Below are 13,575 nucleotides of genomic sequence, written 5' to 3'. Positions count from 1 at the left end.
AAAAAATTCCGACCTACTCTGCACCTTTTGCCACTGCCCTTGACTCCCTTACATCCCAGAAGATTTGTCCCTGGGTACGTATCTGGACGGTGCTTCTGTAAGAGGACATGCATTTAAAACGCACAGGCTCCCACTAAGCTGTCCACAGGTGCAAAAGTGTTTGCAGGATCAGGAACTACAGGGATTTCAAAATTACTCATGGATCTGGTTTTACTTAATTCACTACTTCTATGTAACCGCCTCTGAATTAGGGTTTGAGCAGCATCGTCCTCAAGACCAGGGGTGGTTAATGGTTGCTATAAATAAGAAATACCAATACAAAACCTAAACCATCTGTGTTTTTCCCTCCACCCTGACTCTGCACCATTTATACGGGAGAAGAAAAAGAGGTATCAAGCTATTCTCAGAATGAAGGAGACAACACAGCAAATATTTTTTACGAACAGAAATCAAACTAATTAACAAATTAACATTTACCACTCTGTGTGATAGTTTAAAAATACAGAGTATTAAGCAATAACCATATCCTTGCAGTTCTGCCCTCTGTAGCCCACCAATGACCACAAACTGGGAAAAGGACAAAACCATTAGGAAAAGAAAAAGCCAAAATAGCAAAAGGTATGTGCAGGAGCCCAGTTCTCCCACAGGGTTACGCGCAATGTTGTGCAACTGCAATGATTAAACAGCAGTAGTGAGGTTGAGGTGCTCCACATGCCTGGGTGCTACAGGTGCTAGAGGAGAGGATGGGGGGAGATGATTCTATTTTGGGTCAGTAAGAGGCAAGATAGTTGAAGTGATTCGATGTGACACAATCATTCTTGCACACCCCATTATGAAAAAACAGGCACACGAGCAGAGTTTCCTGGTACAGCAGTCAGTTTTAGCCCACTTCAAACACCAGGTTTGGTTTAACTTTACATTCAAGTATTTGCCGTATCAGATATTTCGGATATATCTGCCCATGCTTAGAAAGTGCCGGGTCCCCCCCCATGACGGCAGGCATTCCTGATAAGCACAGCAGCCCTCCACCTCGACAGCAGGAAAGGGCTGAAGGAGGGATGGGACCAGATGCACCATTTGGACTAGAAAGCACCGAAACGATCAGTCCTTAGCCTTACATTTTAACACCAGGTAAGTGCAGCCAACAGCTCCTATTTGTGGGCCAGGCAGGAGAAATAAACGGAAGAAAGCCCAGGGGAGCACACCGCCTGCTCCTGAAGTTTTTGGCGCCGGTAACTAGCAAACCCCAAGCAAGCGAGCAGGTTTGGCGAGCCACGAGTGACTCAGAAGGCAATGGGGGGGGGGGGCTGCTGCTACCCGCCTTAGGGTTCACTCAGGCACAGCCAGCAGTCACCGTCTTCAACCCATTTGAACAGCCTGACAGGCAAAGCCGCATTCAGAGCGCCAACACCACCCACCCTTAATTGCTCCCATCAGAATAGCTTCACCATTGCGCGGAAACCGATATGTACGTATACACAGGGGTGCGTGCACACAAGCTCGCATAGATACAAAGCAATTATGCTCCAGTCCTAAAGGAGAAACATATATGCTTACTACAACAGATCGCAAGTGATTGTCTGAAGCATTTTTCAGCTTAAGAGGATGAAAGGAGGCACACCCTTTTGCTGCCAGCATTAGGACATTTTCCATTCTGTCACAGCAGTTTGGGGCATCTTTTCCTGCTGGTTCACTGTTACCTATAACAAATCCATAGCACGGCTGGGACTCCCAGCAAAACTTGAACTACATGTGCCCCCCTCCCTGTAAGAGATGCTTTCAGAAGTTTCAAACAACCAAATCGTAAGTCAGCAAGTCCCAAGTTGGTCTGGCCACCAGTGGATTTCAAGTCAGGGCAGACGAATAAAAGAAAAGCAGTGATTTCCCCTTCCCATCATGACCCATAGCACCAGAGTAAGAAACAGCAAGTAATAAATAACAACACTTATGTACAGAGATAGATGCACAGAAGAATTACAGGTGCCATCACATAACTAAGATCTGGGGCTTTTGTAGATACAGCACTTGATTTGGTTGATCTGGTTGTTGCTGCAGTCTTCAGGGGCGGCTGGACGGAGAGGCAAGGGAAGCCTTCTCCCCAGCTGTGTACCAGCCAACACACCCTCCTCCAAAGCTTTGCTGAGACACAAGAGGATGGGCCTTCAGGGAAGCCTAGCTGGGCAAGCAAGCCACCGCAGTCCAGGCTGCAGAGAGCAGGTGGCTCCAGCCACTCGGGGAAGGTGCGGAGCCTTGCCGACAGCCCTCCCGGGCAGCACCGTGGCTTGTCAGCTCACGCCTGCCCGCTGCGGGAGAACAGGCATTTCCAGGCCCCAGCCCCATCACCCCGGCTCAGCTGACGCATTTGGACACACGCCTTTTGATGTGGGCTTCCTCTGAAGTTGCGCGAGCCAACTTATATAATTCTTAGTGCAGGAGAGCATTAAGTGATCAGTGAAGACCTACCGAAACCTGTTTTCAGACAACCTACCATATTCCACCCAGAACGGGCCAGAGAAAACCCAGCCAGCCGTTAAGCTGGCCAACTGGAGGGGACGTCACCTCCAGGAGTTTGAAGACATGACCACTGGCTAACCCCTGCAGCTGGAAGAGGGCACTTCTCAGCTGAGTAAAGATGACACCACTGAGAAAAGCCCCTTTTTCTTACAGTATCTGCAGGACAAAACCTAGCAACACTCATAGAATCGTTAAGGTTGGAAAACACCCTTAAGATCATCAATCCAACCGCAATTCCAGGGAGTCCACAGGCTTTCCTAAATATCAGACTGAGACCTGAAGACCCCTCCCCAGAGCCCAGAGGAGAAAAGTCCCCGCACTGTGGCACAGTGCACTGCAGGACAGCACCTCCTTGGTCATGAAAGGAGGGGAGAGGGCCTCCCATCAGACATAAACCAAGTCTGTATCCTGTGTAAAGGTGTATTTATCAACCCTAATTAACATCCCAGGCTTCTCACACCCTGGCACACCTGCTAATTAGCACACATGAGTTAATATCATTTTAACAATGGATTATCACTTTGGGCAGAAAAATGGTTGGGAGTCACTTCAGTACAGTGACTCACCCTGAGCACAGCAGCAAGGTAAGATATGAAGAACATCAGCTGCACTTGCACAGGGCTACACAGACCGTATCTCTAACTACGGCTTACCTTACAAAGCCAAGGTGCTTCAAAAATTCATTATTTTATCTGTCTTATTTTCCACCTGCGCAAACAGACGGCCTTGGAGAAGCATCCTGTCTCCATCCTCCAGACAACTGGAGACACTCAGGTCTTCCTTCAAGTCCTTATAGCCATGATGGAGTCTCTAATGGTCCCAGCCACTATGATTATTGCCTGCTTTGGTCAAGCATGTTTCAGAACATGACCCAGGGCCCACCAGGCACTGATCTGCCAGGGACGACCCCAGGGGAACACCAAGGTGCTGATGCCTGACGCCAGTTTCGGCGCTGCTCCAAACATCCCATAACCACAGAACAATCCGGCGGCACAGGCACACATTACTGAGATATTATGCTCCCTTTTCACATAGCACTGTAAAACTACAGCCCTACAAATGTAACCTGGGCTTCAAAGTTCAAGCTGACTCTTGCACATCACTGTGGATGATGTGGCCAAGCTGTGCACTGGCTTTCACCCTGGTAACCCCCCTCCCCTGGGAGCAACACCCACGCTTGTGCCTGTGCGGCCTCATGCATCTGGCAGGAAGGACTATGACTGAGAATACTGCTAAAGGATTGTCTCTGTGTAGGTGGGGACACAGTTTGCCTCAAGCCATCTTATATTCAATGATAAATTGAGGAAGAAAGTTGACTTAGGCTGCATTTTCTTTTTAAGCCTCAGCTTTCAAACTGGATCGCTGTGATATAGAAGCTCACAAGAGGGCACTGGTAGAAAACCATCACACCACCATCAGAATCACTTCTACCCCCTCAAATTCATGTTTAACTCTACCTGCCTTCACTCTGTCCAATAAAAACCTGCAAACCAACCCTAGACAATTAAAGAATGTTAAAACCATGAAAAGTTATACTAGACTGAATGTATCCATACTCCCTGTTATCACAAAGATTTTCTCAGCCTCATGTTTCTATTTGGGATTAGGAAGGGAGCTGTGAAAGGCAGGTATTGTTCAGCCACAAATAGTTCTCTTTCAGCCCCTACAAAAGTAAGCTAATGAACTATAGGGTTGGTTTTTGGTTTTGTTTTGGTTTTTTTCCTATTTGGAGAGTTCAGCAGATATATCAACTCATGAGAAAAATGATCCCTGTTGTTACACTGCAAGGGCAGTTGAAAAAGGTTTCTAATGAGCTACAGGGAGTGGATGCTGGAGATGAGCCAGCACACTTGCCTGTGAAACCAAGACGCAGGACAAGAGGCATGAACCACCTCTGGAGCAAGTACAAGTTAAAATTTAAGGCTTGCGTTTCATCGTGCTGCTTGTGGCCGGCAGCTCTCGCACTGACTTTGCGGCACATATGCAGGCACACTGCTCAGACAGTCAGTGCACATAACTTCACAGGCAAAGGTATGGCTCCTTCTCTTTACTGGGACTCTCCAGGTGCATGCATGTGAAAAATACACCTCTGGGTATTCAGGATTAATATGTATAGAAGAGGCCTGCTTCTAGTCACCTAGCCTCAAGAAAATATCCACAGTGGTGAAGCTCTTCTGGACAAGCACACACACACACCTGAAGTTGCTACAAGCTTCTGCACCTCCCCAGCATCAGGATGGTTTTATAGGGTTGTCTGGCTGCACATGGTGGCTCCAACCCAGCTACCCCTGACCACAGAAGTGGGTACTGCTGCGACACCCCACATTGCACAAGCCTTGCAGCAGCACCCGTGAGCCTGTTTGGTCCTTACCACAACTGCCACGTGAAGCAATAACAAGCCTGAGTTTAATAAAACAGGGACTGTTTCCTTTTTTTATTAGGAGGCTTGAGGAGGAACATTTTATTCAAGACCTCTAATCTAAACACCCCCTTTCATTTCTTTGAAAGAAACTAGGCCGTAGCTGCTGTCATTTTTATGCTGCGTTCTGACACGCTTCCACCATATTCCTGCCAATAGTTTTAGTTTCATCGGAAAAATCAGCTCAAAATGACAGTGACAAGCTGTACACTGGTGATGATGCTGTCAAAGGATGGGTGTCGTAGGTTTATATTAGTTGTTAAAATTTTCCAATGCTAAAAATAGGTATCACAAGCTTTTGGATTCACCACACTGAAGTATCAAACATACAGGATATTCACACCTTCAAATGAGCCCAAAGACACTCAAAGCCAGGTAAAACCAGCAACACGTGACGTACAGCAAAAGTCTCTGAGCATTAGTTATTTTGAGAAGGAAAAACAACATACCACCGTATGAAATCTCGTAACAGCTCTGGCCAAAGCAAAGACAAGATGCTGCACACAACATGAAATACAGCGGCACAATATGGGATGCAAAGGAAGAAAGGAAAAAAAGAAAAAAAAAAAAAGAGCTTTAAGAGCTTTAGAGGAAAAGACAGAAAATACTGCATCCGATTATCTCAGCTCTTGGTCCAGATCCCACTGAAAGGGAGGGCAGAGAGCTTCCTACTGCAGCTCCTCCTTTCTCTCCTGCCATCCCTCACCTGCCCCAGGCCAGCAAGAAAGGGCCCAGAGCTGCGAGGCTAGAAAAGGATACAAAAGCTGGTAGATTGCCAGCAGGCTGACATTTCCATTTGAGGGATGACTTCTCCTCAGGCAGCGACCCACTGACGGACACTGGCCAGGAAGCAGGTCACCAAAGGGGATGTTGTTTTCATGGGTAAGATGGCATGGGGGCAGGGGGGAGACCATTTACAAACCAAATCCAGCTTACTTATTCCCTCTGAGTCACTGAGATGGCTAGCACAGGCAGAGTTGTCCCTATATTAGGCCGATATTTATAGCAGAAAGAAAATGAAGCATCATAAGGAATTGCTAATTAGATGTTATCATAACACTGTGTAAAACTGAACCAGCACTCCAACGTGCTTTATAAATAATTAGCAAATTAACTTTCACAATACCCTTGTGAGGCAAGTATTATCCCCATCTTCTGCATAGCCAAGCAGAGAGCAAGCAGCATGCTCACGGCCACAGTCCTTGAACAGAGGCAGGATTACAGCTGATGCCCTGGTCCCCTGTCACTAACACCTTGTCCAGGCATGGGCTGCTCATCCAGGGTGAAATCCTGACTCAAAACACTTACGTTAAATTAACCAGAGCACCTGACCTGCCACCTATGTTTTTATGCCAACAGTGAGAGGACAGAAGATATTTGTCCCTGTATAAAGCCCAACAGTACTGAAAAAAGCATGGTGGCACAGTCGGCTTAAACCTACCGAAGTCCATACTGCTGACTTAAGGAGAGACCTCAGCCTACAGCCATGTGCTCCCTTCCTGGCACACGTACCGGGGCTCATGGCAGCCTGGTGGCTTGCTAGTTCAGGGGACAGCTTGGGGGGAAAACTTGCCCAACAGGAAGGAAAAAAAAAAAAAATAAATGGGTAGAGTTTGGGCAGGTGCCTTCCCTGACCCGTCCAAGTGCACAACTGGCGGAGCACAGGGAGGGGATATCAAAGTGGAAGAGGAAACTGGGAGCCCTCTGGTTACATCTCCTCTATTGTCAGACCACGAGCCACACTGTTACTCTCTCCTAGACCTCTACTCAGTCCAGCAAGCTGGGGCTCCTCGGTTATCATCCCAGCCCCACACATCTCCATGCACTGGCCCAGGACGCATTTTTCCAATTCCTTGCCACTAGGATCAAAGCAGTTGCAGCTATGATCTCGGGGCCTGAATTCAGGGTTGACTGAGCAGCTGACCACATGTTACATGGCATGGGTGCAATGCCTTCAACTCTTGAGATAAATTCCAGCTTACACCAGTGTGAGACCAAGACACAGCCTCCTCCATTGCTTGCAGGAGGAGCACCACAGACAACACACCAAAGCTCTAAGTTTTGTTCAGTGTCTCCGTCCCTCCCACTGTCCCCCAAGGAGGCGCCTTCTCACAGCTCTGGGAGAAACCTCTTCACAGCCACAGAGCCAGGAGAGACCGGGTGGCAGAGACTGCACCAGCCACAGACAGACCTCCACCATCCCCATCCATTCCTCCTACCCTGCTTGAGGAAACTGCAGCCTGTGGCCCTGCCATCCTTCCCCCAGACCACCCGCTGCCCTGGCAGCCAGCACGGACAGCGCTGCATGCTCCCTTCAGCACTCGTCCGCCCCTTGGGTGCAGCAGGTGAGTCCTCATGGGATCCTCATGTGGTGGGGACACAAAACTGGGGGGGGGGGAGGTCCCTCCACCCCCAACAGATCCAAAGGAAACAACCCTGAGCCCCTTTCCAGACTTAGCCAGGAGGCAAGTTGAACCTGCAGCTTCAAGCATGGACTATAAACACCTGCTAACTCCACCCGCAGAACGGAAGTCACCCTTCCAGTATTTCTTCTGTCTGTGCAGTGCTTCCCTGTGCATCCAATGCATCTTTCACTGCAGCGAGCAGGCTACCAGAAGTGTCCTTGCTCCCTCCCTCTCACACTAAGCTTTTCATTGAAGGAGACCATGGCAGCATCAATGTCATCCACACACACACCTCTTGTCACTGCCACCTCCACCTTCATGGTGCAAGGGTGATTGGCACATCCAAAGCCAAGTCACTTTCTCAACAGCTCACTGTCAAGCAGTGGGAGCAGGCAAGTCAGGGAAGGGAGCAATCTGGCTGGCAGGAGAACAAAGAGTCACGGAGGCGGACACACGCACTCTGCTTCTCTAAACTCTCCCCAAAAGCATGCCGTGAAGTCAAGGATGCTTTTGCACAGCTGCCTGCACAACCCAAAGCGTGCTTTGGGAATGAGAACAGCTCAGAAAGCTCCTGCTGCAAGCCCTCGCAACACCTTCCCACCATCAGCCAATGCTGCAGACCGGACTACCGGGCAGATCCAAGCCAAAGGCACAGCTTCCCATCATGTGGTCCTCCCCGACTCTCACAGAAAGAAACAGCACAGAAGCATAAACTGCTACTACTACTTTCTGCCAGATACATATTAAGAAAGTAGGCAGACCTGCATCTATTTTAGACATGCTGCATAAAAATAAAAGATGCCAGTTGACTGTGCATGTTCTCATTTTTTTGAAAACAAGCTCTGATCTATTTCTTCTCTTCTTTTCAAATCTTTACATCCAGATGGTAAAAAAATTCCCCTCAACGCCATCTCAATGAAAAGAAGCCCCAAACTGGTTTCAACCTCCCCGGACCAGAGCACAACACGGGTATCACACTGCTCAGTTAATACCTCTCTCCTGGGGGGCCCCGACCTGACACCCCTCACTCACAACCTGACCCAGAACCCTCCAACGTGAGCAGAGATCTTGACTTCAGGTCCTGCCCAGAGGGCTACCACCACTGGCTTTCACAGGATGACTTAAGGTTATAAACATGACAGCCCCCAGACAGGGCTAGCACAACAGGACTTGCCATCTCCCACCGGTCTCACAGAGACTTAAGGAGAAACGTATCTCTGGTTTATGTCTTAGTGCCTTCCCTTTTTCTTGTTTCCAATTAAGTTGTTACAGCTACTTTAGAGGTCTTTTTCCCTTTTAAAAACCCACATCAAGTTATTCCATTGAAAGACAAGCACAATTAAATCAGAAAGTACATACTATTTTTCTGCTTTTCCTATTTATACTCCTCTCGTTCACTGCCAGGACACATCATCCCATATAACCATATTACCATCTACTTGTTTGCCAGTTCTGTGCTCCTCACAATGAACAAATCTTTAATTTCAAGGCATAGTTTGTGTCCATCTACAGTCTCTGTTAGGCATCCATACTGGTGGTGCCCATGCCAAGTATGGGTACACCGTGTTACAGTGGTCATGAAGTGAATCACTGGCAGTTTTGACTGGATATACAGATATTCTCACCGTGAAGATGCTCAAGGTGAAAAGTGAAGTGGGATCATGTTTTCCAGAGAGGGTGTACAGGCTCCATCCTTGGAGGCTTCCAAGACCTGCCTGGAAAAGAGCCCTGAGCAGCCTGGTCTGGTCCCAGAGCTGGCCCTGCTTTGGGCAGGGGGTTAGACCACATGTCTCTTCCTACCTGAGTGACTCGTTGACCCCAGGCTCAGGGTACCCTCCTAAACAATGATCAAATACCCAGGACCACGTCTGGCAGAGAGGGCAGAACTCTACGTCAAGAGGTGATGAGCCTTTCATCAGTGTTGGGTCCATCCAGCCACGCTGCCTTGCAGCTTCCTCACAGCTTGTGGAAGGGCTCGATCCAGTCAAACCATGCCTATGACCGTGACAGCTGGATCCTCCTCCTCCTTCCACACCGGCTGCCAAACACATCTACGAACCTAGCTCTAGGGCCAGCCACAGCACCCCCGACCTGTTTCAGTCCAACAGTGCTGAGGACACGCTTAAGCAAACAGGTCTCTGCTAAACTAGACAACACTGAGTGCCAAAACAGTGGCAGCACTCACAAAAACCATTTCACCAGCAAACCTGAAAGCTACTGACTTCTAACAGTATGAAGTACTACCCAGTGGCAGCAGGATGGCAACATCCTGTGGGTCTGCAGACCACACCTCTATCTATACCCTCATTCCCAACCCAGAGCTGAATAAATCCAGGGGATTTCTATACACAGCTTGGAGGCCAAGTGCAAAGCACAGCAGAGGCATGCTAAGATAGGATAGTACTGAGAAATGCCACCAATGCATTTTGCTTCAAAAAGCATCAAAATTCAAGGAAATTGTTCAGACTCCCTTTACTGAGAAAACAAGAAACTGAGAAGCATGACCAGGAGGTGTTGTTTAAAAGCTGGATCTTTTTCACAGTTAGCAGGCAAGGAAAGGAGGTACAGAACAAGAGCAGGAGGAAAGCATGAAGCAACTGGAAGTGTCTTCTCTGAATTGCTGTCTGAAGTCTGTGGTTTTCTTTTGATACCAGTAAATTTAAACAAAAAAAGTCTCCAAATCTTGTTCCAAACTACTATTTGGAAGAAGGCCACAGCTCATTACAGACAAAGCAGGCAAAGAATATATGGTTTGTGATACTCAAACAATGGCTCTGCTCCTGTGAGCCCAGCCCTGAGTAATTGCAAACCAGTGGCAACACTGACAGACAATATGTACACAGGTATACATTCATGGTGTTACATGCTCACCTTTCGAAGACCTGCATTAAGGTCTGACCTGAGCCTGCAGCTTCTAACTCCACTGCCACTTGACCTTGCCTTTATAGTTTTGCACAAGTGTGCTTCCGAATGCTTAGAGATGCATAATTTCTCTGGGTCATCCCTAAGACTAAGGGTTCGTATGCCGATTAACTGCTTAAGCAAGCTCAAGGGTGGAGACCTGGTCCTTTTACCGGCAAAAGCCTCGTACTCTGAAAATCCCAATTGTTTTAGAACTGCTGATTAATTTTCCTCATTTGTACTTCCCCCCCCTTTAAAGTCCTGCCTGTTCTTTTTATTTCTTATGAGGCTTTTCAGTATTTGTCTGTTACTTGAACATTAAAGCCTGATTTGTGATTAAACACAACATTTGGGACACAGACTGCAATGTTGCCTGCTGTCACTGTTGCAACTGTAAGAAGCTCTGGGAGGATTCAGTGCATCAGGGCAGATCCTTCTCTGCATAAGTCTGTGTGACTTCTCACCCTCTTCTATCCCCGCCCCAAAAAAAAAAAACCAAACAATTAACACACAGTAGGATAGCTGCATGGTATCAATAGTGGTAGGAATGTATTAAAGGGGCAATAAACAGGGCAACGGCAGGGAGAAATCAAATATGTTGCAGAGCAATAAAATAGTTCAGTTTCATCAGTTGTGTTAATTGCACAAAAGCAGTAGTCAGAGATTGCATGCTTAAGTATGTCAAGAACGCTGCACTCAGTAACTTGAAGAAATTACTTTTATAACTTGGCTTACTTCCCCCACTGTAGTCGCACTCAGCAGATAAGGGAACTCCCCAAACTTAAATGACCATGTTCCACATTTCAGGGCTCTGTGAAAACCAGCTTAGCTATCTGGAGACCAGCCAAGGTCAGGCCAGCTGAAGTCAGACCAGCACAGAGGGTGTGATCATCAATCTTCTCACCCATTTCAATGACACAGTCAGCCACAGGAAAAAGGAGCCTCCTACATCAGCCATAGATGAAAGTCCTGGACAGATGCCTGCAAAGCAGAATAAAAAGCACAGAGGGCCTCAGGTCTCCTGCACTCTTTCCATTAGGTGATCCTGCAGCATGAGTTATCTAGAGCCTCTCCAGGGAGATGCCTCCTTTTCTTCCCTCCCCACCCCACTCTCAGCGTGGATCTCTGGCTGGTCCCTAAAGCAGGCATCTTCTGGGACATCATCTTGCAGGACACAAGCAAAGAAGCTCTAAAATCCACAGCAACATAAGCACAATCCGATAGCTGGTAAGGAAGGGTTAATCAAGGATGTCATCTACCACTGGGCTTTGGAGTGAATGATCCTAGTGACACAGATTGCTGAGACCATGAGAGCGCTAAACAGGTTCCAAGACACCACCTTTCTCCTTAAACCTCCCCAAAAATGACACAGCCAGATGGTACAGAAGGGCAGAGACCAAAGAGCAGGGAGCTCCAGCAGTATGTGCCCTAGAACAGGGAAGAGGAGGGGTAGACCTCCGTGGCTGCGTATTTATGCAGTAACAACACTTGAGAAATTATTTATTGCAGGCAGCATACACATGCATAGTTCAGAAGCAGGATGCACTAAAGCACTGAGACACTCATGTCAGAAGCAGGGTGCTGCGAGCAGAGGATATGAATGCTCCAGAACAAGTAGCAGCCTCTTACAAGCAGGAGCCTTCTCTGTGGCAGCTCTGTGCCTGAGACCTCAGGGCAATACCAGGAGAATCAGGAAGGACTGGCCCAAAGTACACCACAGACAGGTCCAAGCTTTGCAAAATGTTTCATTAAACTGTGTCCATCTCTTTAATCAGCCTTCAGAAGAGTCCAGAAAGTGCTGGGTAGTGGCTGGCTTCTCAGCACTGGGCGAAACTGTCCCAATGCACTGGCAAGGAAAGATCATAGACAGTGGTAGGAAGCACCAGGCTGCGAGAGAAGTTCTCCCCTCTATGTCAAAGCTTCTGAGGGACATCACTCATGAACTAAGAAAACTGGCTCTGCACAAGAGGAAACCCTGTTGAAGTTGTGCTCCTTGGGCTGCCCATGACCTCCACTTCTCCCTTTTGCTCTCGTTAAGCAAGGTGCAGCAAAGCCTTTCAGGCAGCCTCAGAAAATGTCCATCGCTCCTCAGCAAGACGTAGCCACTGGATTGACTTTAGACACACGAAAAACACCCTTGACTTTAACCAGACCTCTGGTATCTGTTTAAAGCTGACCAGCATGCTTATAGGTTTTGTTACATAGGAATGAATGGTGACATGTCTTACTTCAACAGGCACCAAAAGCTGGGGCAACTGCTGCTAACTAGCACTCTGGTGCGGGCGGGCAGTCAGAGATTCTGCAAGATAATAAAAAACATGCCAAAGGAAATGTATGTGGCTCTATCCACCCTACCTAGCACCCTTCAATTCATCACTCCCAAACTTCATTAATTAAAATAAGGAAGGGCACAACCCACAGCACACCTTCACTGTTAAGTCAAATAGAGCAGAACTTGTGGTAAGTAAAGGACAGCAAGATCTCTGATGCAACTATATTAAATGCAGTGTCTCCAGGATGAGCTTTCAGTCAAAATCAATATACTCAGGTTCTGCTATACAGCTGTAATTTCACACATCATCTGAGCCATCTCTTCCCCACCAAGAGGGAAGGGATGTGCACTGTTGGCCAACAGCACCCCCAGGCTGCCACCTGTCCCCCATCCCTGCCCCACCTTACCCCACTACTCCATATCAGGGCTGCCACGTCCTGCCCACTCCTTTCCACCTCCAGCCAGCCACCAGCCCTCTTTAGCATACCAGCTCACAAAATGCAGCTGGCCAAAAAACCCACATTTTTATTTTCTGGCCATTCTGGCTCCCTGAACTTGCTTACTGCGCAGTCAGGAAGGCACCTGCACCGCTGCAAGGAGGGGAGCAGGAACACACGGCCCTGATTAAAAGGATATCTCAAGCTCAGAGCCATGCCTCCACTGCTCAGCAGCAAAGCATGGCAGGGAAATGGGGCCAGCTTACAGCTAAGCAGGCAAAGGCTACACAGGTTATATCCTGCAATACTTGGTTTATATACCAGATCAGTGCCTTGGTCTGATTCATGACCACCCTGGCGATGCAGCTGTGTGACTAGGCAGGATGCTCCAAGCTGGAAATGCCGAAGATTTCCTCTTATAAAACCCAAGCGCTACACATGCATGAAAATATCACACATGATATTCCCCTTCCCACACAAGAAAAAAAGGTATTAACTTTTGGGTTTACTGTGAGCCTTCAGAGCAGCAGCCCCTTTGACATTAGTCAACATTTGATACGATGAAATGGGAGAGAAGGGAAGGGAAAACGAAGAAGAAACCTTTCACTTCTTTTTAAGATGCACTGT

At 47.9% G+C, this 13,575-nt stretch overlaps 1 protein-coding gene across 4 annotated transcripts in view; it reads right to left on the bottom strand.

Moving 5' to 3' along the window:
• Positions 1–13,575, bottom strand: part of TIAM1 (TIAM Rac1 associated GEF 1) — a 194,957-nt gene that overhangs the window by 121,760 nt on the left and 59,622 nt on the right. The window lies entirely within an intron of this gene.

Source organism: Phalacrocorax aristotelis, chromosome 1 (assembly GCF_949628215.1).
Source record: "Phalacrocorax aristotelis chromosome 1, bGulAri2.1, whole genome shotgun sequence".
Lineage (NCBI taxonomy): Eukaryota > Metazoa > Chordata > Aves > Suliformes > Phalacrocoracidae > Phalacrocorax > Phalacrocorax aristotelis.
Note: the sequence above shows the minus strand (reverse complement) of the source record. Positions and strands in the feature narration are given on the sequence as shown.